Source organism: Lissotriton vulgaris, chromosome 1_1 (genome assembly GCF_964263255.1).
Source record: "Lissotriton vulgaris chromosome 1_1, aLisVul1.2, whole genome shotgun sequence".
NCBI lineage: Eukaryota > Metazoa > Chordata > Amphibia > Caudata > Salamandridae > Lissotriton > Lissotriton vulgaris.
Genome location: NC_141685.1, coordinates 1,954,512,966 through 1,954,540,900, shown reverse-complemented (window position 1 = coordinate 1,954,540,900; position 27,935 = coordinate 1,954,512,966).

Below are 27,935 nucleotides of genomic sequence, written 5' to 3'. Positions count from 1 at the left end.
ACATTGTATCAGGGCCATATGTGGCCTTCAGTTAAGACAACAAAGAGACGAAAGGATCGAGACATATCCAGGTAGCCAGACGATGATGGCGATTGACTTTGCAAGATGTGTATGAACGCGGCTCCCTCGGAGGGACAGACAATGGACGTATACAGAGCCTTTGCAGACTGAAAGGGCGTTTTTTCGGGTGTCAGTGGTGGGGCATGGAGAGACTCTACCCCCACCCTCACACAAGTACACGGTTATGGGACTTAAGCACTCTGCTGAGTTGAGGAGGTAGGTAGTTTTAAATCCGCTAGGCAGGAAAGCAGGGCGGGGGGTGGGGGAACGTGATCAGTTCATGGGCGATTTCTTAGTTTGGCTTGAAGACCCTTTTTGTGTTCGTACAGTAAAGATCACCATAGAGCACTGCATGACAGATAGATTCGGAGCAGACCAGGTTAGATTTTCCACTCAAGATCATTATGGCGGACACAAGCCAGGGTAATAAGGACAATGTCCCACGTACACATAGCACCCAGTTGCAAGGAACCCAACTATCTGTGATCTCATAGAACGTAAAGGGGTTAGGGGACAAAATCAAACGTGGGTTGGTGTTGCAGTATCTGAGGCGAAAAAATCAGACGGTGGCACTCCTTCAGGAGTCACACTTGCAGAAGACGACTGTTAAAGCACTGAACAGATGGGGATTCCAAATGATGGTGTACTGAGAATTTACCTGCGGGTCTAGAGGGTTGGGGATCCTCATCAATAAGCGTTTTCCCTTGATAGTAACCAAGACATACCATGACGACCAGGGGCAGTTTGCGGCAATCACAGGCCAATGGGACGGCAGGTTATATAATATAGTATCAGTATATATTCCTCCGATGCTGCACCAAGCTGCATTTTCAGACCATGGGAAATTCCTGCTTACACTCCCTTGTGGAGAACTGATTGTTGGAGGTGACTTTAACTCTACCATGGATACAGTGATTGATCGACAGCCCCCCAGAGACGCAAGTGAGTCAACCCATAGGCTGCAAGAATTTGTGGAAACCCTTGGGTTGTTAGATGTGTGGCGGTCCAGGCATCCGGTTGAAAGACAGTACATATTCTATTCCGGGGCTCACAAAATTCTTTCCAGGCTTGATTATATCTTCACGTTAGCTACAGGGATGCTAGGCATGACAGACATTAAGCATCTACCCAGAGGTATATCGGATCACTCCGCAGTCCTCATTACTTATGCACCATTTACCCCACAAACTCGTAGGTTATTCCCCATCAGACCAGGGTATCTTCAGGATCGTAAATTACAGAAATCACTCACTCAGGTGACAAAATGTTATTTTGAGGAAAATCAGCACGTAGTCCCCTCTCCAACAACCCTGGGGGAGGCATATAAGACAGTACTCCGCGGACATGCCATTTCATTACGGGGAGGAAGAGAGAACACCAAAAACACATTGATGAACTAGAGTTAGGCATGGCACAGGCAGAGACGGCACCTGCAGTTAGCACTACGGAAGAGATGACACACAAACTGCACTTGGCACAACAGGAGTACAGAGCATACGCACAAGAGGAGGCCTCTAGCAGACTAACCAATACACAACACATGATATATGGTCAGGGTGATAAAGCGGGCCGGCTACTGGCTTGGTTGGGAAAGAAAGGGCGAGTAACTGGATAACGCAGATAAGGTCCAAAGACGGAGATCTGGTAACCACACCGCAACAGATCACAAAAGTACTAGCGCAACATTACGAGACAGTCTACACGCCAGTTGCCACTGCAACGGTGGAAGACAACCTTGCATTCATACATGATATACGTGTGCCCACACTTGACACAGATGCCGTAACCACCCTAGATGAGGACATCACACCAGAGGAACTTACACAAGCGATCAGGGCACTTCACACCAGGAAGGCACTTGGGCCCAACAGGATTCCAGTTGAATTCTATAAGCAAGGCGCCCCAGATCTGGTGCGGCACCTCTTGGCCATGTACAGTGAGAGCTTAGAAAATGGTATTCAGCCCAAAGACCAACGTCTTGCCGCTATAGTTGCAATTCATAAGCCCGGAAAGCCGGCGCATGAATGCACATCCTACAGACCGATCTCCCTCCTCAATGCGGAGGCAAAAATACTCGCAAAGACTTTAGCCACTAGGCTGCAACCGCATTTGTCAGAGATAATCCACCCGGACAAGTCAGGGTTTATGCACCAACGTAAAGAAGACTGTTTGGCGTAATAGAGCGTAGGTCGACCATCGCAGAGGACGTTGCCATACTCTCGTTAGATGCACGAATGGCATTCGACTTGGTGGAATAGCCTTTACTTTTTGCTGTCCTTAACCACATGGGTTTTGGGCCAAAATTCTGTGCATGGGTCCGCTTACTATACACACGACCAATGGCGCAGGTAGTGGTCAATGGCTATCTATCGAAAGAATTCCCGCTGGGGAGAGGGACAAGACAAGGCTGTCCGCTGTCACCCCTGCTTTTTGCAATTGTGCTAGAACCTCTGGCGGCGTGGATTAGGCATGATCTTACGATACAGGAACCCCTGGCACGACTCAACCCCTGGCACGATTAAAAACAGACATCAAGCACTGGCACACGTTACCTTTAACACTCCTGGGCCAAGCTGCCCTCTTTAAAATGCTCACTAGGCCACTGGAGTCAAGCTATCCTGGCTGAAGACGGCTGATAGCCAGAAACCGGTCCTAGGATACTTGATTCTGGTCCAGGGAAGACATTTTATTTATTTATTTATTTTATATTCTTATATAGCGCCTGAATAGACCCCCGAAGGGGTATCTCCGCGCTTTTGCCAGGAGAGAGTGTAACTCATGCTAATCCATGGTCAGATAAACAGTTAGACTATGATTGTGGGATTAGATGTTTAAAAATAAATGAGTTTTAAGGGATTTTCGGAAGGCTAGGTGGTTAGTGGTTTGTCTCAGTGTGTGGGGCAATGAATTCCAAAGGACAGGTCCAGTGTGGGCCAGAGCACGGCCTCCCTGCCTAGATTTTTTAATTCTGGGTACCTTTATTAGCTGTTGATTGCTGGAACGTAGAGATCGTCCGGGAACATAAGGTGAGAAGGCTTTTGTCAAATATTTGGCTTGGCAGTTTGGGCTGGACTGTTCCCATGAGGCACAGGGTCAAGACTGATTTGCATATGGCCATGTCTGAATTGGGGTGGCTTGGTGAGCAAAATAATGATGGATTAAACCCAGATCTGTGACTGGGGGTGAATGTTTTGCCATTGTGCAACATTCCGTCCATCATCTTGTGTGTTTTGCTCTTTAAAATGGTGGCACTCCCCAGGTTTCTGTATGCGCTGCAGTATACTCCGTTACCTGTCCCCTCGGCATATTTTGCAGCGATCAATGCAGAGGTGACGACGCTGCTTTGGGACGGGAAAACACCCCGCATAGCACTGCAAAAACTTACCTGAAGCTGGTACGATGGCGGGACCGCTCTTCCCGACATCAAAGCATACTATTGTTAATGTTATGTTAATGTTAGTTGGTGTTTTGTATAGAGCTCGGCTACTCCGAGGAGTGTCCCGGCGCTTAAATGACCTACAGTGGAAACAGGGTGGCAGGCGGCGAGGGGGCAGGCCTACTGAACAAAAAGCCAGGATTTTAGGTCCTTCCTAAAGGCCAACAGTTTGGTATTCCTGCGAAGAGTAATCGGCAGGGTATTCCAGAGCTGAGGCGCCAGACGTTTGAAAGACCGGCCACCAGTCCGTACTCTTCTTATAACTGGGACCACGGCCAGATCCTGCGACTCTGACCTTAGAGATCTGGCAGGCTGATAGAGAGCCAGCCGCTTCTGAATGTATTTGGTCCCAGTAGCATGAAAAGCCTTGTGGGCCAAAGTAAGTGCCTTGAAAACTATCCGTTTCCGGATAGGCAACCAGTGAAGAGTGTACAGGAGGTCAGACGCTCTGGCTCGCCTATGTAGGCCAAAAATGGCCCGAGCCGCCGAGTTCTGAACCACCTGTAGACGTTGGAGAAGATACTCTGGTAGGCCCAAATACAGGACATTGGCATAGTCTAGCCGCGATCCAATAAGGGCTTGCACTGTAGTTTTCCTGTGTGCCAACGAGAGCAAGGGAAGGAACTTTCGGAGCATCTTAAGGAGGCCAAAACATGTTCCTGCTAAACCAAGAATCTGGGACTTGGGGAGGCGCTTCGCGGGCAACCAAGATGGCCGCGTAAGCTCGGAGCTCCGAAGACCCTCCGATCCTCCGCATTGATCCTGCTAACTATCCTGTCCCACGACGGTGGGAATCAACGGTGCTGTTGATGCTGACGCGGCGCCCGGTCTCAGATTGAAGATCCGAGTTTCCTGGACCGAGTTATGCCGTCGTGAAGCTGGCTGGCGACGACGACATAGTTGCCTGGCATTGTTGGGACTGAGACGAGGCCCGATTCGGCGCACTCTGTGCGGACCCATTATACCCGCTGGACCCGGTGGCTTTGATGGTCTCTTTTACAGCCTGCTTTTCTCGGCTGGAGGTGGAGGGACTCGTGCATTTCGATCGAGTGGAGGTGGTGTTGTCGGCCTGCCCCCTCTTGGACCGTACTGCTCCCGTTGCCCAACATGGCGGGCAGGGGTGATCCGGACAAAGGGAAACCCCCGAGGGTCAGCAGGAAACCCATCCATTCACAATCCACCATCCCTGAACGATTCTCCCACTCCAGGGGATCGCCGGGTACATCGGGCCATGCCAAGGACCCGCAACAAGATGTGTCCCCTGACGATGCGGAACCCACTCTCCGGGACGTGATGGGGGCCATTGCTGGTGTGAAGGCGGAGATGCATAGCCAACACGAAGCGCTGTCCAGCAAAGTGGATACCCTCAAGATCGAGCTCAATCTCATCAGAGCCGACCTCGGCAAAACCAACGACAGGGTCAAGTCGCTCGACATTAAAACGTCGAGTCTGACTTCTGATATGTCGGATATGCAGGCCGAAGTACGGGATCTGAAGGCAGCTAATGGGGCACTTGCTCGCCGGCTGGACGATTTTGAGGGACGGGCACGGCGCCAGAACGTCCGCATTACGGGTGTGCCGGAGGGAGCGGAGGAAGAGTCAGTGGACTTGTTTGTGGAAGACTTGGTGGTAAAGCACTTGGCACCGGGTGGATTGAGTAAATTCTTTTCAGTTGAGCGAGCTCACAGACTGCCAGGTGGCCAGCCGAAGTTGGGTGCATCCCCGCGCCCTATCATCGCAAGACTTTTCAATTATCGGGACCGGGACGCCATTTTGCAAGCGTCGAGGAGCGGTGGTCCGCTGAGATTCCAGAACGCTGACGTTAACTTCTTCCCCGACTTTACCCAGGCCGTCCAGAAACGCCGTCAAAGTTTTATGGGTGTGAAACGGAGGCTGAGGGAGATGGGGTTAAGGTACTCTATGCTTTACCCAGTGAAACTGCACATCGAACATGGTGGTCGGACGCTGTTTTTTGATCTCCCTGATGCTGCAGGAGACTGGCTGGACACTTTGCCTCAGCGTCGGATCACTCCTGAAGACCAGTCGGAGGGGGCATCAGGAGGTCCAGGTTCTCAGGAATAAACTTTATGCTGTTGTCCTTCTCTCTGGAAGGGTTGCAGCGGTCGGCATCGAACACTGACATTGATCCTTTTCTTTTTTTACTTCTGTTTTCCTAAAGTAGGAGGGTAACGGGGGGGATAGGATGTCTCCCTTCTCCTCTGGGGGCTTTTTGTAGGTTAGTTCTTAGGGGCGACAGGCACACTGCTAGTTGGGGTGGCTTCTTGTCTAATGCAGGGGTGCAGGGTGGGGGGTAGTTGGGGTGTGTGTTTTTCTCTTGCTCGTTTTTTCCTACTTTTCTCATGGCTAAGGTATTACTGTTTTGCGCTCATTGTTTCGGTGGCTGCTTTTAGGGGGGGAAGGCTGGGGCGGGGCACCGTTGATGATGGGGGGTAAGACTTTGAATGTACTCAGCTGGAACGTGAATGGATTGGGGGATCGTATTAAGCGTGGGGTTGTGATACAAATGCTTAAACGTTGTGTTCTGGACATTGTTCTCCTGCAGGAAACTCATCTTGTTGGCAACACTTGTAAGGCTCTGAATAGGAAGGGGTTTAAAATGGTGGCCCACTCCGGGTTCTCTACGGGGTCCCGAGGGGTGGGTATTATGGTGCGCATGTCTCTTCCCCTGGAGGTGGAGTCCACGCTTGTGGATGATAGAGGCCGCTATGTAGCCGTGGTGAGCAGATGGGAGGGGCGCACTCTGGTTTTGGTTTCGGTTTATGCCCCCCCGGGGTTGCAGGCGGCCACCTTCCAAGACCTTGGTGGCGCCATTTTGGGCCTCCCGGAGGGGCTGTTGATACTGGGTGGGGACCTTAATTCTGTGGTTTCAGGCACCTTGGATCGCTTCCCGTCCAGAGATCTTCGCAGCGCACAATCATGGCTCCCGGATTTCATGAACACCATGGGCTTCATTGATTGCTGGCGACTTCTACATCCCGCCCAGCGACACTACACCTTCCATTCCGGGGCTCACGGTAGTCTCTCTCGTATCGATTACATTCTGACTCCCTCAGCTCAAGCACAGTCTGTCTCTAGTGCCCGTCTTATGGCCAGGGGTATCTCGGACCACTCTCCGGTTTGGGTGTCATTTGACTTTGGAATCGTGGCAACGACCAGGGTGGCGCCGATCAACCCCTGGTATTTCCGTAACCCCAAAACCCGAGACCTCCTAGCTAAGTCTATCGAGCTGTACTTTACTGAAAATACGAGATCGGTAACGTCGGCCGTTTCCCTTTGGGAGGCCTTCAAGACTGTCCTTAGGGGAGAGGCATTCTCCTTGATAGCCGACGCGCGCAGACGACGGGATGAGGATTTGGTGCGGCTGGAGTCGGATATCATGGACCTGAATTCCCAGTTAGCGCTGGGACCGACACCAGACCTGCTCCATGCTCTCTCCCTGAAGCAGTCGGAGTACAGCGCCACTGCTACTGACGCTGCCAAGGCGATGGGCAGGGAACAGCAAGGGAGGATCTACAACGCCGGAGACAAGGCGGGCAAGCTTCTTGCCTGGTTGGACAAGAAGGAATTGGCTTCCCGAGTGGTACCTGAGATCCTGGGAGACGACGGCCTGGTCGTTACTGACCCTACTGCTATTGCCGCTGCGTTTGCTGACTACTTTGAGACGGTTTATACGTCTGTCTCCGCTCTGACTGAATCGGACTCGGCCTCTTTCTTGGAAGGGGTTGAGCTTCCTTGTCTGTCTGATATTGAGCAAGATGACATGGACCGCGGCATAACGGTTGATGAGGTTGCGTTGGCAATAAGGTTGCTGCGCTCCGGGAAGGCTCCGGGACCCAATGGTATCCCAGTGGAGCTGTACAAAATTAAGGCGGACACCGTTGCCGCACCCTTGCGGAATATGTTCCTGGGAGCTCGAGAAGCCGGTGAACTCCCGCTTGATCAACACCTGGCCACCATAGTGGTCATCCACAAGGAGGGGAAGCCCCGAGACCTTTGTAGGTCGTACCGTCCTATTTCTTTGCTAAATGCCGAGCCCAAAATCCTGGCGAAGTTGCTTGCCAATCAGCTCGTGGGCGTGATTGCGGACTTGGTCCACCCGGATCAGTCTGGTTTCATTCCTCATCGGAACACGGCCCTTAATATTCGAAGGCTTCACGCAGTTGTGGCGCGGGCACACATGCTCAGTGAACCGACTGTACTTGCCTCGCTTGACGCGACAATGGCGTTTGACTCGCTCGAGTGGAACTACCTCTGGGCGGTGCTTTCTAAATTTGGATTTGGCCCTGACTACATCAGTTGGGTTCGGCTCCTTTATTCTTCCCCGATGGCCAACGTGACGGTAAACGGACGATTGTCGGCCTCCTTCGCTTTACGCAGAGGCACAAGACAGGGTTGTCCGTTGTCGCCGCTCCTTTTTGCTTTAGCGCTGGAGCCGTTGGCTGCATGGATCCGTACTCATCCTGACATTGCTGGTATCAAGTGGTCGCCTGGCTTTGAAGATCGCGTCTCGCTCTATGCGGACGACATTCTTCTTTATCTCACCTCTCCTTGTCGGTCCTTAATTGTGGCTTTTGACGTGCTGGGTACGTTTGGTGGTTACTCGGGCCTGGTCATCAACTGGTCTAAGTCCTACCTATACGTGCTGCGTGGAGACACTCCGCGTCTCCCTAGAGGTTGTGCTATACAGGTCTCGCAACAGGGCTTCAAGTACCTGGGCATCTACATTTCCGCTGTTCAAAATGATGTCCCTGCCGAGGTTCCTCTATGCGCTTCAGAACACGCAAGACCCAGTGCCATCTAAGTACTTCGGGGAGATTGAGAGCCTGCAACGCGCCTTGTTGTGGGATGGCAGGCCGCGCATTTCTGTTGTCAAATTGACCATTCCGTGGTATGACGGTGGTATTGCCTTGCCTGACATACGCCGCTACTACTGGGCGTCTCAGCTAGCGGCCGTTAACCACGGCTTCTACGGACCGGCGGTCAACCCGGGATACGCCATGGATCGCTGGCTCATGAATGATGGGATGTATTACAGGGCGCTGTACTCTAGATCTCTGGACCGGAAACTAACTGGTCCCACCAAGACTGCGGTGCACTTGTGGAGGGCGGTGACGAAGACTCTGGGATGGCAGAACAGGCTCACCATGGCTACTCCCCTTTATGACTCTGATTTACTGGGGAAACTGTGGCACTCTAAGGGATTTGACCGGTGGGACCTCATTGGTATTTCCAAAGTCGCGGATGTGATGTCCAAGGGGGAAGTCAAATCATTCGCTGCTTTACAGGCCGAGTTCCAATTGGGGGCCACAGAATATTTCCGATATGCACAGCTGCAACACGCACTCACATCTTCCTTGCCTGTGGGTGACAAGGTTCCCGAATCATCCCCGCTTGAGGACAGGGTGTTGGACGGCCATATGCCGGATAGTGCCATTTCCCTGACCTACAAGAAACTTATAAATGTACGGACGGACCTGTTGGTGAAAGTACGAGACCTCTGGGTGAATGATGGGATTGAGATGGATGACGAGGAATGGCAGTCAGCGGTCTCCTCCCCTAAGGAGGTGGCCATTTCTGCCAGGTTGCGATTGGTTCAGTTGAAAGTGCTCCAGAGGGTGTATGTCACTGGCCCCAGGTTGATTCGTATGGGGCTCTCCCAGGATGGCCTTTGCAGGAGGGGGTGTGGTGCAACGGCCACCTTCATGCATATGATTTGGGAGTGCCACGTCATTGCCTCCTATTGGGAGCGAGTGCATGCGGTTATGAGGGTCGTGACTGGTGTGACTCTGCATGCGGAGGCTCGACGCTGCCTGCTGAACGTGTGGGGTCCGACTGACTACAATACTGCTCAGACCCGCTGGGTCACCCTGGGTAATATGGTTGCCAAGAGGGACATTGCCCAGAGATGGGGTGCTCCGACCCCCCCCACTTTTAGTCTTTGGAAGACCAATATGGATTGGTGCATGCTCCGGGAGAAAACTGTTTACGTGGCCCGGGGTAAGCCCAAGATGTGGGGCCTGATCTGGAGTGCCTGGAATTCATATAGAGGAGACATCTGTGTACCCCCAGAGACAATTCAACCGGAGGTCCGCCTTTCTCCATAGCTTCCCCTTCCCAAAGTTTCACGTAGATTTATCCTGCTTTCTTGCTCCCCTGTCACATGCTTGCTTTCATGTTCTGGTACTTTTACGATGTTATCGGTCCAGCCTCTCTCCCGGGATATGTGCCTTACCACTTTTTATGTTCCTTTGCCTTGCCATCTTTCTCCTCCTTTCTTTCCCCCTTTTCCTCTTCTCTTTCTTTTCTTTTCTTGTCTTCTTTGGTTCCTCTTGTTTCTTGAGATTTTCTTCAATATCCATAAAATTAAACCTGATTGCTCCTTTTTCTGTTTTGTACATGTTTCCGAACTGATTCACAATGCTGCCTGGCCTCCGGGATGTACGGCTGAATAGCGGTGTACTTTGTTTTAGTAAATAAAGGTTTTCCAAAAAAAAAGAATCTGGGACTTCAGCATTAAGCTGTTATCGATGTTAACTCCCAGATTCTTGGCCATCGTAGATGCCGCCGATGGAGGAAACATATTTACAGGCCACCAATCCTGCCAACTTGGATCAGAACGACAGCCGAAAAAGAGTACCTCAGATTTGTCTGAGTTACACTTGAGGCTGTTTAGCTGGAAGCATTTAAAAACAGCCGCAAGGCACCCTCGGATGTTCTCACCGTCGAGCTCAGACCCCTTCCCACACGTGAAGAGGAGCTGAGTGTCATCGGCATACGACACGATCTGGGCCTCAAACGACTCCACCATATCCGCCAGAGTGGTCATAAAGATATTAAAAAGAGTAGGGCTCAAAACAGAGCCCTGGGGAACTCTGACCTCCAGTGGCGGCACTACCGCAGAATAAGTGGGGGGCCCAGACCGTTTGACAGCGGCCCGCTAAAAAAGATCTGAACCAGCTGAGCATCGTCCCCCGCAGACCGATCTCACTAAGTCTGGTGAGGAGACCCTCATAGGGGACGGTGTCAAAGGCCGCCCACAGGTCAAGCATCATCAGCATGGCCTTTCCTCCTGCATCCAATACCTCCTTGATTGCCTCCGTAACTTCCAGCAGCGCCGTCTCGGTGCTCAAGTTGGTGCGGAAGCCGGATTGAGTGGAATGTAACAGATTGTGACTTTCAAGGAAGCTAGAGAGGGATGTATGTACGTGTTTCTCCACGATTTTAGCAAAGGCTGGCAAGAGGGAAATAGGCCTATAGTTAGCATGGACCTCCGGATCCAAACTGGGCTCTTTTAGTAGCGGGATGATCATAGCTTGTTTCCAGACTGACGGTACCACCCCAGTGCTGAGGGAAAGGTTCAGCACTGGGTTAACAAGGGGATTTATAACCTCCGCTATTTTAGCCAAAAATTTGGCTGGGCAGGGATCAAGAGGGGACCCAGACTTTAGTTTAGCTAGGAGCTCCAGTGATGTAGTTACGGCTAGAGGTGGAAATTCCGAAAACGTGGGCTCATAGCTAGAGACCGACCCTACCCTGGCCCTGGAGGTGGGGCCAGCCACTACCCCAGCCAACAAGAAAGAGTCCTGAATGGTCTTGATTTTGCAGGAAAAAAATTGGCAAATGAGGACACCCAGAATTCCGAGTGCGCACATAGCGGCGTACTCATTTTAGGGGCAGTAAATTCCCTTACAATTGTAAATATCTCTTTACAGGAATTGGTGGCCGCCTCAATACTCTTTGAGAAATAAGCTTTCTTCTCAAGCAGAATATCCTGATGATAGGCTTTAATGGAGGCCATAGACGCCACCTTAGCTGTGATGTCATACTGGCGACGCCAGGCCCTCTCCGCAGCCTTACACTGCCTCCGTGTCAAGGTCAAGGCTTCCGTGAACCACGGCGCAGAGGCACGTTTGGCTGATTTGTGGGAGGCTATCTCGGGGGCAAGATCAACTAACCTTTCCATAAGCCATGTCTGCAGCGAAGCCAGATCCCTCTCTTAAGTCCCAGACAACGGGCATGGGTGAAGCAAAAGCGCCTGAGCCAACATTTCAGGAGAAACCCGATGATAAGCCCGTGGGGCCTGACAAGGCCGTAAAGGGATACTGCATAGTGATTTATCAGTGCCTACGATGTGGAAGTTAACCAAGAAATGGTCCAGGAAAAGGGATAGAGACGTCAATGTGAACAGTGGAGAAAACCTGGTCAAGGGTATTGCCTTTGCTGTGAGTGGGTGTATTCAGGTAGGGGGAAAGACCTACGGGGGAAGTGATATCACAGATCTTAATAGTATCCACGTCCGCCCCGTCGTCCATGTGGATGTTAAAATCCCCCAGCACGATACAGTGCTCTGCCCTCAGACACAGTGCCGTCGCCACTGCATGCAGCTCTTCATAAAAAGAGCCCATGGGTCCTGCTGGCCTATAGATCAATAGCCCTGTGCATGATTGGTGTGGTGACGGCGATATAGAAAAGGCCAAAGATTTGCAGCCTGTAATAACGTCAGTAGGGATAATGGAGCATGTAACAGACCTCTTCACCACAATTGCCACGCCTCCACCCCTTGCCTTTCGCCCTATCCTGCCTAAAAATAACATAGTCAGGGGGGGATTGCAGTGGCTATGTCTGGGTTCCAGGCCTCCCCCAGCCACGTCTCTGTGAGGAACAGACAAAAAGGTTCCTCAGTGACCAAAAGCTCATAGATGTCTACTGTGTGTCTGCTCAAAGATCTTGTGTTCAAGAGAAGACATGAATGCTTGATGGAGGAAGCAATGGTAACAGAGACGGAGGCGGAGCCATTGCCCGGAAGCCAGCCACAACCCGGGCATCGCCTCTTACCCCTATGCCGCCCAGGAAAGACCGTGGAGCAGGTGCTCACCCCATTCTTAAGAGCCAGTAGCTCTGCTGCAGTATACTTCAACATGGTACACACAGGCCAGGACCTGTAAATCTCCCCGACCGCACCCGTATTGGGCTTCCCAGCTAGTCACTATTGATCACTGGCTTCGTGTTCCCCAAGAGGACCCAGCATTCCGGCTGGATAGACATCTTCTAGCACCATCAGGGCTCGTGAGCGCCTTGTACAATAAAAAGAAGAGGCACAATATTACAGGGCCAACACTGCTCACAATACGTATATGGTTTGAGGCACAACGAACACTTGGTTGAGACAGGGTAATCACACAGGCAATGCCACTATGGGACACAAAGAAACTCGGGATGCTAGGCAATACCAAGGAATTCCGTAATTGGGACTCAATAGGCATATCAACAGTTGGGGATTTGTGGCAGAGAGGAGGGGTAGTTTTCTTTGCCCACCTACAGGCCACCCATGGCCTAGCGACGACAGAACTGTTCCATTACATGCAGGTTAGACATGCATTGCAGTTCCTGTTACCACCAGATGCGAGTCCTGAGGAGTCCTCTCCACTGGAGGATAGACTCCTGACAGATCACCTTCAAAAAAAGGCAATCTCGCTGACCTATAAGAAACTAGTTAATAATAGACCAGACCCCACAGAGACACTGAAGGCCTTGTGGGAGCGCGAGTTGGGAGACATTGACGAGGCGGATTGGCGGGAGGTGCTGGCTTCCCCTAGGGAAGCTTCAATTCCATCGAGGCTTAGGCTAATGCAATAAAAAATTCTACACCGCACAAACTACACTAGGACACTCCTGCATAAGATACGGCGGGCAGACACACCGCTCTATCTCAGACAATGCGAGAGGCAGGTACGTTTTATCATACTATCTGGAATCGCCCTAAAATCATAGGGTACTGGATGGTGGTGATAAGGACACCCTCCCAGGTCACACGGGTCACCATACTACCAGACCCGAGATGCTGCATACTCAATGTATGGGAACCAACAGACTTAAATACGATTGCCCAAGACTGGGTAACCTTAGGCATGACGGTAGCAAAACGAATCATTGCACAACGCTGGGGGTCTAGTGTCAGCCCCACTCTTACTCAGTGGTGCAGAAATATGGACATGGTGATGTGGCAGAAAAGTCAGTGTATATATACATTGAGGCTGTCCGAAAAAATGGAAGAGGGTCTGGAGAGGATGGAACACTTACCGGGGTGGCATATGTGAACCCCCGCCACCCGAGGACTCGGACTCTGATATGAGTGTTTGAACAATTTATACTGAACGGCCTCCGGATGTGCATATGCTTGGGGGGGTGGAGGGATACTGGGGATGGACAGGTGGGATGTGTTCTATGAGACATGTAAGAATGACTATGTGACTATTACAGATGCGTATCTACATGCCATGCAAAATATGCTGTCATTGAAATGCTATGCAAATTGTTCAATAAAAAATTGTTTAAAAAAAAAAAAGAAGATCCGACTTACTGTGTCGCCACTGTCTGGCGCCATACCCCCATTAATTGCGTAGCCCCGAATTCTCAGGGAGCCCACATCTCTGTGAGAACTGCCACAATACAAAAGGCTAATATTCCCAGGGCCTACTAACCGCCATTATCCCTGTAAATTAATTGCAAAAATATTCAAATGTGAAGAAAGGCACAAACAGAGCGAAGCCCTGCACAGAAAATATCTAAGCACTTTCTTATAACATTAAGCATCAGCAAGCTCATCTGCTACCCCAGGTGTAACATGCGGCAAAGTAACACTTCCCGTCTCAGTCCCATCCAAGTCAGTCCCTTCCGAGCCCTTCTCCGATTCCGTGTCCATCACCGATTGAGAAAGCCTTTCTTGGGAAATTTCAGACACGGCCTTCAGCGCCGCTGACTTCTCTGTCTCTGTTTGGGTCACCATGGGTCCTCTTGCGCCAGGACGGCGCCTCCTGATACGCTGCGATCTATGAGGGCGCAGTTCTTCAGCAGGCGGCCTCATGTTGCGCCCTGCTTCTCCCGCACCCGCTCGATAGGACTCCAGCCAAGCCCACGCCTCCTCCGGACTATCACTAAAGTATGTTTTACCGTCCAAAATTATTCTCAGGGGCGCGGGGAACAATTGTAACTGGTCTTATGTAGATGGGTATCTGATGTCAAGGCCCTGGACATAACAGTTAGACTATTAACACCTATGGGGGATTGCTTCTGCATTTCTAAATGTACTAAGACTAATTCTCGAAGTATCAGTTATCCAGCCTTTCCTGACACCCCAAAATTGTGTGTGGTCAAATGCATTAAAGCCTACAAGGACTGTACCTGTAAATTTCCCAGGGATCAAGCGGATTCAATTGCTTATCTCTCCGCAAAAACCCTATGGCCCTGTTTCTTCAGCGACTATGGCTCGTTGGATCAAGTGCCTTTTAGGGGAGGCTGGTATTGATATGTCTAGATTTGGAGCACATTCAGTCCGTGGTGCCATGACTTGAAAGGCCTTCTCCTCGGGGTCTAGACTGGAAGACACTATGGCGGCTGTGGATTACTCTTCTGATTCCACCTTTAAGGTATCTTATCACAAACCAATTGTAGTTGTTGCATCTGTTGTGGTGAAACAGCTCTGAATAAGCATTATCCGAAGCCTACTGCCCTGCCATAGATGCTATAGAATACAAAATTGTTCTAGTAACCGAGCAACCACTGCGCCCCACGATCCTCGCTCCTGCTCCTGTGCCTTCCTGCTGCCTGTGCCGCCCGATCACCATCGACGCCTGCTCCCGGCGCCCCAGCCGCCGCAGGGCCGCCAGAAAAGCCCGCACCCGGGTTTCCCGCCGCCGCTGCCTGCCTGCCTGCAGACCCACCCCCCCGCCAGCCGATTGGCTAAGACGCTCCTGCCTCCCAGCTGACCCTCCCTCACGGCTCCCTTCTTATGGCGCCCCCAGAGCGACCGCGCAGCGGACGCGCGCAGCGGGAGCACCGATTGAGCGCCGAAGGTGCGCCAAAGGTAAGCCCGTCTGCGCCCGTCCGCGCCTGGACCGCGCCCAGTGCCAGGACCCCTGGGCCCCGCAGACACCAGCCCACCCGCCGGACCTACGACGCCGCCACCCTCAACGCACTCAACACCGCCCGAATCCCGGGATGCTACCGAGCCACCCCGAGACGAACCCACGGACCCTTCAGCTGCCACGCCTGCAAGTTCACCTGCATCCGGACCTGCCCCGCACCAGCACCCGCCAAGCTGAACACCAGCAGCAACCACCTGAAGTGCATCCTCCTCAACACCCGCTCCGTCCACAGACACGCCATCGAACTCTGGAACCTCCTCGACACCACAGCTCCTGACGTCGCCTTCCTCACGGAAACCTGGATGAACGACTCCTCAGCGCCCGACATCGCCATCGCCATCCCAGAGGGCTACAAGATCACCCGAAGAGACCGCGACAACCAGACTGGAGGAGGCATCGCCATCATCTACAGGGACACCATCCGCATCAAGACCAACACCGACGACACCCTGACAACCGCCGAACACCTGCACTTCCAGATCCAGACGGACCCCAAAACCACCCTCAGAGGCACCCTGATCTACCGACCCCCGGGACCACGCACACAATTCAGCGAGGACATCGCCGACTTCATCAGCCCGCATGCCCTTCCCTCCGCTGACTACATCCTCCTGGGGGACATCAACTTCCACCTGGAGAACAACAACGACCGCAACACCATCACCCTGCTCGACAACCTCGCCAAACTCGGTCTCAAGCAGCTGGTGTCCACCCCCACCCACCTCGCCGGACACACACTTGACGCCGTCTTCTCATCCAGCAAAGACATCGCCTTCAGCCACGCCACCGGACTCCACTGGACGGACCACAGCTGCGTCCACTTCACCTTCAAAAGAACGACGATCCATCACCACCAACAACAGGTTGCTCGAAGAAGCTGGAACAAGATCACAGCCGACCAGCTGGCCGCTTCCCTGAGCCAGCACCCTCCCGCCAGCTCAGCGAACCCCAGCCAGGCCGCCGACAACCTCACGAAGTGGATCAGCAACTGCGCGGACGAACTCGCCCCACTGAGGACCCCGCCCAGCAGACCCGGCAGCAAGAAGGCCCCATGGTTCACCGACAAACTCAAGAGCTCTAAGAAGAACTGCTGAGCCCTCGAGAAAGCCTGGAGTAGGGAACCAACACCGGACAACATGACCACCCTCAAGCTTGCCACCCGGAAGCACCACCAACTGATCCGCGCCACCAAGAAAACTGCATTCAAGGACCGGCTGGACAACAACGCACACAACTGCAAGGAACTCTTCAACATCGTGAAAGAGCTCTCCAACCCCAACGCCGGAAACAACAACATCACCCCATCGCAAGACCTCTGCAACTCCCTCGCCTCCTACTTCCACAACAAGATCGCGGACATACACAACAGCTTCAGCACTCAACCGACGCACGCCACGACCGAACCACCGTCCCCCACCACCACCCTCCGCGCCTGGACTCCGATCAGCACCGAAGACACCGTCCGCATGATGAACTCCATCCACTCCGGATCTCCAACCGACCCCTGCCCTCACCACGTCTTCAACAAGGCCGACGCTGTCATCGCACCCCACCTGCGGGACATCATCAACACCTCCTTCGACACCGCCACCTTCCCGGAGAGCTGGAAGCACGCCGAACTCAGCGCCCTACTCAAGAAACCTACAGCGGACCCCACCGAATTCAAGAATTACCGCCCCATCTCGCTCCTCCCGTTTCCAGCCAAAGTAATCGAGAAGACCGTCAACAAACAGCTGGCCGCCTTCCTCGAGACAAATGGATTCCTCGACTGCTCACAGTCTGGCTTCCGAGCCAACCACAGCACCGAGACCGCCCTCATCGCTGCCACCGATGACATCCGAGCCCTGATGGACAACGGAGAAACAGCGGCCCTCATCCTCCTTGACCTCTCCGCGGCATTCGACACTGTCTGCCACCGCACCCTAGTGCAGCGCCTCAGCAACGTCGGAATCCAGGAGAAGGCACTGGAATGGATCATCTCCTTCCTCGACGGAAGAACACAGAGAGTCCGTCTACCACCGTACAAGTCAGAGGCCACCAAAGTCATCTGCGGCGTCCCTCAAGGATCCTCGCTGAGCCCCACCCTCTTCAACGTCTACATGAGCCTCCTCGCGGCCATCGCACCCCAACACAACCTCAACATCATCTCCTGCGCTGACGACAACCAGCTGATCCTCTCCCTGACCAACGACCCCGCCGCCGCCAGAGCCGACCTTCACGAAGGGATGAAAAACGTAGCCGAGTGGATGACGACCAGCCGCCTGAGACTGAACTCTGACAAGACGGAAGTCCTCATCCTGGGCTCCTCGCCCTCCGCCTGGGACGACTCCTGGTGGCCCCCCGCCCTGGGCACCGCACCCAAACCGACAGACCACGCACGCAACCTGGGCTTCATCCTGGACTCCTCCCTCTCCATGACAAGACAAGTCAACGCCGTCTCCTCGTCGTGCTTCAACATCCTGCGCATGCTACTGAAGATCTTCCGGTGGATCCCCACCGAGACCAGGAAGACGGTCACCCAGGCCCTCGTCACCAGCCGACTGGACTACGGCAACGCCCTCTACGCCGGAACCACCGCCAAGCTCCAGAAGAGACTCCAGCGGATCCAGAACACCTCAGCCAGACTCATCCTCGACATCCCACGACACAGCCACATCTCCGGACATCTGAGAAACCTGCATTGGCTCCCCGTCAACAAAAGAATCACCTTCCATCTCCTCACCCACGCACACAAAGCCCTACACGATCAAGACCCGAGCTACCTCAACAACCGCATCAACTTCTACGCTCCCAAACGCCATCTCCGATCAGCCAGTCACGCCCTCGCCGCCGTCCCCCGCATCCGAAGAACGACAACAGGAGGAAGGTCCTTCTCCTACCTGGCGTCCAAGACCTGGAACTCCCGCCCGACCGACCTGCGCCTGACCCAAGACCACCTCTCCTTCAGGAAGAAGCTCAAGACCTGGCTGTTCGAGCAGTAGCAGCACCCCCCCCCCACCCCCAAGCGCCTTGAGACCCTCCGGGTAAGTAGTGCGCTCTACAAATGTCTTGATTCTTGATTGATTGATTGATAGTAAATGTGTCAAGAATTTTCATTTCTATTAAGGACACGGCGGCGAGATTATCCCACCATAAAACATTGTGAATTGTGTATTGTGCTTATGAGTGATATAGCAATGTTTTTTTTATATAATTCTTTTTATTAAAAAATAATCAAAAGCAAACAATAACATCAGGTGAAATCACAGTTGTCATCTTTCAGAGGGTCAAATTGCCGTTCGTACAGAATCACATAGAGCTATATATAAAATTTGGGATCACGGGGATTTCTGCGCTTCTGCTTCCACGATACCGGGGGTGTACATATCTCACCACGATAGCTATTCCATGCCCCCAAATCTTCCCCATCTCTTCGGGTAGCCCCTAGCCACATATACTGCCTTCTCCCTAAACATACACCAGTCTAAATCTTCTGCCCACTTGATAGGTCGGGGTGGCTGGCTAGCTCCCCACAACTGAGCAATATTCCGTTTCGCCACCATACATGCCAATGCCATCCATTGTTTCAGACACACGTTCAAATCCGTGGGCTCCCACACATTCAAGATACACCTCCGGGCTTCCGGCCTTATCTCCTCCCCCAATACTTCTTTCATCTCATCATGTATCTTTAGCCAGAATTTCTGCACTTCTACACATTGCCAGAGAATATGCATAAAAGTGCCAAGTTCTCCACAACCTCTTCTACATTCTCCACTCGCCGCTCTTCCCATGTGTACTAATCGAGGCCCAGTGATGTATGACCTGTGTAAGATCTTAAACTGCACTAATCTGAGCCTCATCTGAACTGCAACCACTTTAGGGGAGGAAACTGCCTCCACCCAGTCTTCGTCGTCTAATTCCAAACCATCTGCCACCCACAATGTTCTAATACGTCCCAGCGGGTCTTTCATATTATTTACAAGCTTTCTATATATTAAGGAGATGGTCTTTTCTGGGATGTGACCATCCAACACTCGGTCTTCGAGAGGAGAAGCCTCGGGTAGCGATGTGTCTTCAGGTTTGTGAGTGCCAGAAGGGCAAGTCTAATCTGTTGATACCGAAAATGTTCATTATCATTCAAACTGTATTGTTGTTTGAGAAAGCCAAATGTATGCGCTCTATCACCTCCCCACACATCCTTAATCTGGCTAATCCCAATGAGGTCCCACTTGTCAAATCCTTTAGATTTCCACAAGCTCCCGAGCTTCTCAGAACAGAACAGGAGGGTGACCAACGTCAACCTTCCCTCCCAACCCAAACTTCTGGTAGCCGCGTGCCAAACCTGCACGGCGTGTGCTGTCGGGCCCTCCAGCGAAAACCTCCTGGGTCCGGCATACAAAGCTCTGATGATGTCCCCACCCAGTGCCTGCCAGTGTTCCATAGCATAACCTGGGTCCCCAGGGGGACTATAGACAATATGGTTCACAGCCGCGAGGTGTGCGGCCCAATAATACTTCTTCAAATCCGGGAGCCCGATGCCCCATCATACCACGGGAGGGTTAATTTAACAAAAGCTATCCGGGGTATACCTTCCCAGAGGAGCTGCCGTTGGAGTGTCTCAATCTCTAGGATATCGGCATCGGGTCCATTTTGTTTTGGAGTACGTATAAAAATCTAGGCAAAGCCATCATCTTGAATAACACCGCCCTCCCAAGCAACAATATCGGGAGAGCTTTCCAGCGCTCCACATCATTCTTGTACCGACTCAAGGGGGGGTCTCAGATTGTTAGCGTACCTCAACTTCGGGTCAAGGGTTATGTATATCCCTAAATATTTGAATCCCATCGGCTCAATCTTTATAGGGCACGACTGTGGGCTCTCAGGCGGTTTTCCCGATATTACAAACAATACCGACTTTGACCAATTTATAGCAAATCCGGAGTATCTGCCAAATATGGCGAGAACATCTAGAAAATGAATCAAGGACACCCTAGGGTTGGTGAGGTACAACAGGATATCATCCGCATAGAGCGAAATTTTATCCTCCCACTCTGGCCTCCACCGCAAGCCACGTATAGACCGGTCCCATCTGACCCATGCCGCCAAAGGCTCCAGTGCCAGAGCAAAAAAGAAGTGGAGACAGTGGGCATCCCTGTCTCGTGCCCCTCCCCAGGGTAAAGTCAGCCAACTTGCAATTATTTACAACCACTCTGGCCAAGGGAGTAGCATACAACAATCGAACCCAGCCGATATACTCCGGACCAAAGCCCAACTTAACCAAAACCGCCAACAAATAGGTCCACTAAACTCTGTCAAATGCCATAGTGGCATCCAAGGAGACCCGTACTGCCGGTTCCAGTATTTTTTGGGAACCGTCCAGAATCCTGTGTAGTCTCCGCAGGTTCAGGGCTGTGCTCCGTCCCGGCATGAAGCCGGATTGATCGGGGTGTATCAAGGTCGAGACGACCTTAACCAGTCTGGTGGCAAGCAATTTCGCCAAGATCTTAGGCTCAGCATTGAGGAGCAAGATGGGCCTATACGAGGAAAGTGATGTCTTAGGCTTACCAGCTTTGTGAATGACCACAATATTTGCCACCTGCTGGTCGTATGGAAGCTGACCCTTTTCCTTACTTTCCAGGAACATAGCCTGGATATGCGGAGCGATCTTATGGGCATTCGATTTGTATAATTCTATTGGTATCCCATTGGGACCCGTTGCCTTCCCGGATTCTATACCTCTAATCGCCTGCGCAACTTCATCGTCAGTAAAAGCAGAGTCCAAATATTCCCTATGATCTTCCGATAGGCTTGGCATGCAAATATCCTTGATCATTTCGCCATTCTCTGCCTCCGTATAACTACCAATCATAGTGTATACCTCTTTGAAATACTCAGAAAATCCATCTGCCACTGCTTGCGGTTCTGTGATTCTGTCGGATCCTGACCCCTCCAGCTCCGGCACCAACCTAGATGCCCACTCCCCACGCTCCAACCAAGCAATCAAACGGCCTTATCCCCGTGTTCATATATTCGACTCTGTATTGCATCGTTCTGGATAGTTGCTCTCTCTCTGGCGAGGCCCTTGTATTCGTCCTGTTTTAACTTCAATAGGTGACGGTCCCCCTGAGCGGCCGATTCAGCCACCCGTTCCTCTAACTTTATCACATCGGAGTCTACCCTGAGCATCTCCGCCTGACTTTTCTTCTTCTTGGCCGCCACCAAGGAGAGGGCCTCCCCCATCAACACAACTTTATACTCCTCCCACAATGACTGCGCTGAATCGACAGTACCTACATTCTCCTGAAAATAGTGTTCCATAACCTGAAGTATCTCCTTTTTGGTGGCAGTATCCTTCAAATGCCACGCACTAATCGGAGCAACCCTACCAACCGCTGGTTGTCCGCACTCAACCTGTAACTACATTGGGGAATGATCCGAGATGATCCGAGATGCCCCTACCTAGGTATCGTGCCTCCCTAATTGTGGCGGCCATAGCCGCCGGTATCAATATGTAATCTAGCCTGGACATACTATTATGTGCGGCGAACACATGAGTAAAGTGCCTCTGTGTCGGATTACGTACTCGCCAGCTATCAACCAGTCCCAACGTTTCAAGGAAATCAGGGAGCCACCTCTGCAATGGTGTGTGCATTCGCGCCGGATACCTATCTATTCCCCCATCAAGTACTGCATTGAAATCACCTCCCAGCACCAGGAGGCCCCAGGGCAATGACAGAAAAACGGCACTCAAGTCTCTGAAAGTGTCTGACTGAAGGACAGGTGGCACATAAATTGACAAAAAGGTAACTGTGTTTCCTCCCAACTGCCCCAAAACACTGACATATCTGCCTCTCTGGTTCAACCATGTAGCCTGAATCGGCAACGGGAAGGAATTCTTTGTCAGAATACCGACCCCCCTGGACCCCGATGTAAACCCAGCGTGAGCCACCAATTTATATCCCACTTTATGAAGGGCCATGCATGTATTACCGATAAGGTGTGTCTCCTGCAATAGTACAACATCCCGGGAGAGTCGTCTAACAAGCTGATTCACCATCCCCATCTTAATCTTGTCTCCCAGGCCATTGACATTCCAGCTCAGCACCCTTATCCCCGATCCCTGACTAGTTTGTGACATTCAACCCACACCTCTGGCGTCCAGCTGCGACATGCTCACCTGATGTAAAAAGGAAACAAATACAAAAGGAAGAAAAAAACAACAACAACTGTGCAACAACTTACCCTTCCCTCCTCCCCCCACCCTGCACTCCTGCTTGCGGCTTATTCCTACCCCCAGCTTGTAGTTTGCCTGTCGCCTCATATTCTAACTAATCGACTATCTAAAAGTAGATTTGAGGAGGATGTCAGAGCCCCGCATCCCCGCCCCCTCACACGGGATGTCATATCTTGCGCCTATTATAACTCACAATCTTAAGGGGAATACCCATAGAAGTGTCTCGTACGTGGCCCCCCTCCCCACAACCCATACATCGCAAGCTACGGCTGTACTCATCATTCCTGTTCCTGTGGGCCATCTCCATCCTCAACGCTCTCTCTGTCTCTCTCTGTCTCTGAGCAGTCTCTTAACGCCAAGGAAACTTTGTCGCTGCCTCTAGACTGTCTGACTAAAGACTGGAAAAAAAGGTGAGGGTGGAATTCTCGTATTTCAGGGGGCCCCCCGATCTGGAGGCCTGCAGGGCGTCTCTGTCTCTAAAATTGAGCACCCTCGCAATAATTGGACGAAGTGGCGCCCCTGGCCTCAGTCTTCCTACCGGGACTCTGTGCGCCCGTTCTATCGTGAAGAAATTCCCCAACCCTTTCGGTTTCAGATGATAATGGATAATTTCTTCCACAAAGAGGTCAGTGGTCAAACCCTTGGCTTTCTCCGGAACGCCAATTATGCGCAAATTGTTCCTTCGGGCCCATCCTTCGTATTCATCCAGCTTGCGGCTTGCTAAGTCACCAGAGGCTTTAAGATTCCGAACCTCCTGCTGCAGCTGTGACATGTCATCTGGCAGGCTCGCAGTTTTGATATCTAATGACTTCACTTTCTCACTTGTTTTGGTGAGATCGGCGCAGATTAGGTTGACCTATACGGTCACAGTGTCTAACTTGTGGTCCAGTGACTCCATCTTCTGCCCAAGAGAAGTCTTAACCCCATCTATGGCGGCCATCACATCTAGCAGTGTGGGTTCCGGTGTAGGGCCTGCAGACTCTCCACTCCCGTCCTGTATTCTCCCCGTTCCAAGAGGCGAGCACTTGGGCTGCGTATACCGGTCCAACTTATTAGCTTGGATATAACGAGACCCCTTAGTTGACCTGGGCTGCTGTTTCTCACCCTCAGGTTTAGTCGCCATCGTAATTCTTCACTCGGACAACTCTGAGCCTAAAACCACTTTGGCTACGTCAACAGTCCACCAGACAACAAGTTTGGCCAGGCCTCCGCCGATCCAGTCTGTCTGGTCTAACCCAGTATGTACTCCAGGCCATTCGCATCTGTCTCAGGCGCACATAAACAGCTCCGCCGCCGGGGGGGTCCCCTCACCACCGCAGACCCAGATCTCTCAACCCACTGGATCCAAAGCCTGCATTTGCGCCGCATGTCGCTCCTCTTCTCGCTCACCAGGTAAATCCATTACTCGTCGTAGACCGTTCCTCGGTGCCCCCTGTGGCCCACTCACTATGCTTACACTTCGTGATTCAAGCACTTCTATATGGACCGCTTGTTTGGAGCCGCTCCCCTTCTGCTCTTCTTACTATATCTGCTGCCAACTGCCTCGTATCGCCACGCTATTGTGTATCCTCTCCTCTCCCCCCATCTACACCGCACCCCGTCCGTCATGCGACCACCGTCCTGGGCAGGCGCCTACCTGGGGCACACACTCTGCCCTCAATCGGCGCCCAACTCGAGTCTTTGTCTGTCCCGGGGGGGGAGCATGAGTGGGGGGAGGGGGCCGACAAGTGTCTCTCACCCTTCACATACGAGATGGCTGCACCGTGGATAAGGGCCAGCAGCGTTGAATATGAACCCACACTGTGGGTCTAGGCTCCAAATTCCAGTAGTAGACTCCAGGGTACCTACGTAACACACTGTATTCACCAGGGGTTGCGGGTTACTGAAGCATCCCTCAGGGTACAGTACCTCCAAGCTAGACTTGATCAGGCCTGTCTAGCTTTGATAATATGTCCTGTACAAAATTGCGTTAAGTGTGGACCCTGCAGAGATCAATGTTGTTGGTGGCAGGTGAAGACCATTTAAATTCCAGTGGGTGGCCTAATATATAGCTTCTCTGATGTCCGTCCGGACTGCTGAGCATCACGCCTCACTCCAACCCGGGCCGGGCGTCCCCCGGGCCCTGCCGACACCCACAAGCCAAGGGGGGTAGAAGTTCCTACGCACCGCCCCCGAAGCGCCACCCAGTCTCGTCAGAGTCGCAATCTGTTTCCCTCCAGACCCGGGCGTGACCGCCGATTTCCGGTCACCGCCCCGGGTGTTGTTACACTTGCGGCCGGCCACCGCCACCACTCGAGCCCCCGGCTCTAACCGCCGAGAAGGCCCAATCTTCCAGGACGCGCCGCTTCGGCCCCGACCTCACAGAGGGCCTGGAGCGGCGCCGATGCACACTGCCTCCCTTCCGCCAGCCGGTGCACCCCACGGCGCACACAGGATGTGTCAGGATTGTTGGGCGAGGATCGGGTCTCACGGAGCTACTGGCCTACGCGGCCATCTTAGATGCTTGCGTAGCTCCTCCTCGATATAGCAATGTTTTATGTTAACCCACCTGTTGAATTAATTTCTTCTGTTATAGGTGGGCTAATATGATAACATTTTCTGTCTCCCATGCACAGATTCCTACCCGGCATAGACAGTGTCTTGGTTTGGCTCGCTGAGTCCGTTGAAGTTGCAGGATGGATCGAGGTTCCCGGTTTCGTCTGACGTTTGAATGCTGAGTGCTTGGATTGGTCATCGTATCATGTTGGACCAAATTGGCTCAGGTTTGAGTCGGATCGATGGTTGAAGCTGTTGGTTTCGCAAAGAAAGAGGAAGGACTGAGGTTCTTTGGCATAATATATGGACGGGGACCTGATTCGTGAAACAGGATGGAAGATGGGTAAAGGGCTCATGGGAAATGTGGGATTTTTCTGTGTATTGTTTCATTGACTGCTGTGTTTCAGGAGATAAATAAAGAGAAGCGTATTCCTTGCGTATTCCTTGCCTCATTTTTTTATTGGTAATTTCTTTTTGCTGTGCTCTGAATGACAATGACACTGGATTGATGCAGCATATCTTGATTATTCCGAATACAGCAGATTTATCATTTCTATAAAAACTGCCAGAAAAAAGCCCTCTCAAGTTTCAGGATGTAACATTTCCTAGCTTTTGTGTCTGAAAGTTTTACATTATATTAAGGACAAAGAGTTGTGTGTGTTTAGTTGTGGGCACAGGACAAGGACCACAGTACAGCAGCAACTAGTAGTACATCATGGGCAGAACTATGCCTTCTAGACTGATACCTAAGGTACTCATGACACCTCCCAGCCCCTCAGATACTTTTGGTTATGCAGAAGACCATTATAAGGCAACTATTTCCTGTTTGACTTGAATGTAAGGTGACTGGGCAACCCACATAAGAAATGGCAAGCGTTTGCATACTTGGACAGCTGTTATACTTGTTCATCACCATCCCATTGCCACTCACCAAGCATCTTCTCCATCAGATCTGCTCACTGTTCATAAAATTAGCCTTGGCGAACAAACAAATAACAACCGGTGGTATGGGACACACAAATACTGCCTTTTAACAAAGGGGTGTTCGAAGCTCCTGAATTCTAATACCTCTGTGCTCAGGCGCAGTTCGCACTCTACTGATATGGACCAAGAACGTTTACATCGCACTTGGTGATCAAGACAGACGCAATGGCGCGAATACCATTGCGGGTACTTATAGGTAGGTCAACCCTCAGATACTCCCTATGTCAACACCAAATTGCACAGTAAGGGCCAGAGTTTCCCACCGAGCCAAAGCACTCCTCATGGTCAGCTCGACCACGTAGCTTATGACCAAGTTGTATCGGGCAGCTCTAGAGGATGTGCCAGTGACAGTGCAATCTGCATGCACTAAATAGGAAGAGGAGATGGGACTTGAGATTTTGGAGATGTGGTCTTTCTGCTGTATTCAAACTGGTATATCCCAGAGCAGCAGGTTTGGTATCATACACTATAAAATGCTCCAGCTGGCATGCCACACCCCTGTATCTCTTCACAAATATGGCCTCAAGGTAGACACAAACCTTGCTAGGTGCTGGCAGTCTGGGCCTATCTTTTTTGGTCGAAGCCTACCAGACAGCAGAGCTGTCTGATTTGGTTTGCTAAAGACATCTTGGGGACATTCAGGAAGCTGATCTGGGAATGCATTCCATCCGTTGCTTACCATTAGCTTTGTGGTTTGTAGCTCATATTTTCTGGCTGTCTATTTGCTGCTTTTATTTGCTTTAGGCTGTTCAGCTTGATCTTGTCCCTCTCGTTGCCCAAACCTTGTTTACTGTATTCTTCCATGAACTCGCTTTCTGTGAACAAGCCTTTAAGTCTTGTTCTTATCTTGTCACATTTGCTGTGCATTCAAAGACAGAGGTCAAATGTGAAGCTCTCTTCCGAGGGAGCTTGATGTTTACTTTTCTTTCTCTAACTTCTAAGTGAGAACATTTATGTGACAATTCTGCTGAGGAAGAGGAGAGGGTGTAGTTTTTTTTTCTAGCACACAAAAAAAAGAACTGTTCTGATGTTTCAGAATATACTAGAATTAGTACAAATGAAGCACTTTTTTTTATAATTGTTAAGTGTGGTGGCATAAATTATTATTATTATTGCAGCTTGTAAAGTGCTTAGTTCAGGGGTGTCCCCGCACTGAATTCCGACAGGCTAAACTCAGTAAATGAAGACTGGGCGGATGCTATTATAGAGTGAGATTTTTTTTAAACAACCAAGTTTTGAGGTCTACGATCAAAACGCATCAATGAACTTGGTGATTACATTTGCACACATTATCATTTGTGTGTAGTAAAACTGTATTTCCGTGCAAATGTAATTTTCATTTCAATTGAAAATGTGTTGTCTGTTATGGCAGTGTACTACCACACAACTTTCTACACAACGTCACTCCACCCAACGGCACTCCGCTCTGTCCTATGCCACTCCATTCTATGACGCTCCACTCCACACTACAACATGCCACTCCACTCTGAGATACTCTATGACATGCCACACCACTCGAATCCATGCCACTCGAATCTGCCCCACTCATTCATGACACAACATAACACAACACTCTACGTCCCTGCACTCCTCTCCACACCACTGACCCCACTCCACTTTAATCCACCACACCCCACTTTGCTACAATCTACCCCAATCTACTCCTCTCCAATCTAACCCACTCCAATCTACCCCAACCAACCACAATTTACCCACCCAATCTTTTCCACTTCAACCTACCCCACTCCACTCCAATCTA